The 2,500-nt window shown below is 35.1% G+C and overlaps 1 non-coding gene across 1 annotated transcript; it reads left to right on the top strand.

Annotated features, from left to right (window-relative positions):
* The first annotated feature begins 1,673 nt into the window (after window positions 1-1,673).
* TRNAS-GGA (transfer RNA serine (anticodon GGA)) lies at window positions 1,674-1,760 on the top strand. The gene has a single exon. It is a non-coding gene; the product is annotated as a tRNA-Ser (tRNA).
* The last annotated feature ends 740 nt before the right edge of the window (window positions 1,761-2,500 follow it).

The following is a 2,500-nucleotide window of genomic DNA, read 5'->3' as shown; positions in this document are numbered from 1 at the left end:
CTAAAGGATCTAGGCATACCTATTTCTTCCTATTTGGACTTCTATGAAGTTTCTTTCTTTTTCTTTGCTACAGCTGATAAAAATCGTTGTTTTGGACACGATAGATATGATATGTAGAAAGCCTATTTTCTAGTATTTATTAGCGGATTTGCTCTTTCTTTCCTTTTTTTCTTTCTATAGTGGAGATAGTCGCACGTAATGACAGATCACGGCCATATTATTTAAAGCTTGTGGTAAGAACGGGTTTCGTTCTAGTGCCCTAAAATAATATTCCAAAGCTTTCGTATGTTCTCCGTTCCTTGTGTGGATAAGACCTATGTTATAGAGTATATAACTTCTATCATAGGGATCAATTTCTAGTCGCATAGCTTCATAATAATTCTGTAAAGCTTCCGCATAATTTCCTTCGGATTGAGCCGACATCCGTTGCGGTCGTCTTCGATTCAAAGAATCTCCGTTCCAGAACCGTACGTGAGATTTTCATCTCATACGGCTCCTCCCTTTTTATGTGCATAATGAGAATAATACATGGAATCATCAAAAAAGATTGAAATAATTTCATTATGAACCGAACGGGGCTAGTGTTTTTACAAGAAATCTCTAACCAACCTTCCTGTAAAAGATCTTTTCTTAACATCAAGTATCTTGGTACTAAATAAAAATGATAACTCTAACAATTTCTTTGTTCTTAACACCCCTTAATTTCCGGGAATTAGTCACTTCAACAGTCTTCGATGGTTATACGGGTATCCAAAATACGAACGAGATGGATATTTGTTGTACCAACCATTCTTGTTAATCCCGATTCCGATAAAGAAAAGGTATAATTTATAACAAAGTTTTCGTATTGTTGATTCCTAGGCGTAGTGCTTCTTTCCCTATGCTGCCTATTGGTACTAGTGAAGTAGGGTTGACCTAACCCATAGGTGTAACCTTTCGCTCAATACTAGAATCTAAAATTGAAGCATCTGAGGCTGCATTAATCGGGGATACACGACAGAAGGAATTGTTTTATTTACAAACTTCACCTTCACAATAAGCGTAGATTTATTTCAATAATCTTTTTATTTCTCTCCCAAATAATGTATCTTTCTCCGAAGACTGAAATCGGTAAAGAAAAAAACATCAAATCGCACCATCTCTGTAATAGGTGAATGCCTCTTTTTCTCCTGAAGTTGTCGGAATTATTCGTAATAAGATATTGGCTACAATTGAAAAGGTCTTATCAATAAAATTTCCATTTATCCGAGATCTGGGCATAGGTAGCAATCCATTCTATAATTTCTTTTACTTACCTCTTGTGGGAAAATGATCCCACAAACAAAGAAATTGTACAGTACGAAATAACATAAAAATAAAAAAAAAAATAGATCAATTGATTCGTTCTAATTCATTGATTTAATTTGGTATAAATATTGTAAGTAAAAAGAATAACTATTGGAAAAAGATGGGAGCGCCGTCTTCGCAAGAATGAAATGAATAGATATATATCTTTTTTTAACAGTTTTTCACAAAAAAAAATTATTTTTATCCCCCCCTTGAAGGAAGGGTTTTTCTTTGATGAAAAGTTTTCTATATTTTTTTATAGTTAGAATTGACTGTACGTACCTATCAAAAAATCTAATATGAATGACTCACTATTCACTCGGTTTCTGGGCCATAATCATTATGTAGGAGAGATGGCCGAGTGGTTCAAGGCGTAGCATTGGAACTGCTATGTAGGCTTTTGTTTACCGAGGGTTCGAATCCCTCTCTTTCCGTACCTTTCACCTAATTCACCAATCTTATTAACAGCAATGTATCAAAGCAAATAACAATGGATACCATTATTCCAACGGTTAAGTTAGACCTTTCTTTTATTTTGATATAGATTCTTTATTCCTATGTTCCGCAGTACAGAAAATAACATACTGGAAAGAGTAGACAACAGGGAATGAGAATCTCCCTACCGATCCGTGATCCATGAATGGGAGAAAAATCCCCGTATCAAACTCCTTACTTTGATGGGTCTTTTTGCTTAGGCGAAAAGGGAAAAATTGTCCGAACCCTTGTTTTATTGTTTTATTTTAATTAGGTTTAAGTCTGACGAGAATAATATTCTACAACCAGCAATTCATTTATTTTCAAACCGACCCATTGACTATCTATTATTTGATTGACTAATCCTTTATATTGGAATGGTTGAAGGGTCAAATGTTTTGGCAATTCCTCGCGGGGGGATGAATCAAGATAATTTTGAATCAGAGCTCTAGATTTTTGTTCATCCCTCGCTGTAATAATATCGTGGGGTTTGCAGCGATAACTTGGTATATCTACTATACGACCATTAACTAAAATATGTCTATGGTTAACTAATTGGCGGGCTTGGGGAATAGTTGAAGCCATACCCAATCGAAAAAGGATGTTATCCAAACGCATTTCAAGTAATTGTAGTAAAACCTGACCTGTTGACCCTTTGGCTTTTCCGGCAATACGAACGTATTTAAGTAATTGTCGTTCT

The sequence above is a fragment of the Corylus avellana genome, unplaced genomic scaffold, assembly GCF_965113065.1.
Source record: "Corylus avellana unplaced genomic scaffold, dhCorAvel1.hap1.2 HAP1_SCAFFOLD_146, whole genome shotgun sequence".
Lineage (NCBI taxonomy): Eukaryota > Viridiplantae > Streptophyta > Magnoliopsida > Fagales > Betulaceae > Corylus > Corylus avellana.
The sequence above is the reverse complement of the archived record's forward strand: the minus strand, read 5'-3'. Positions and strand labels throughout refer to the sequence as shown.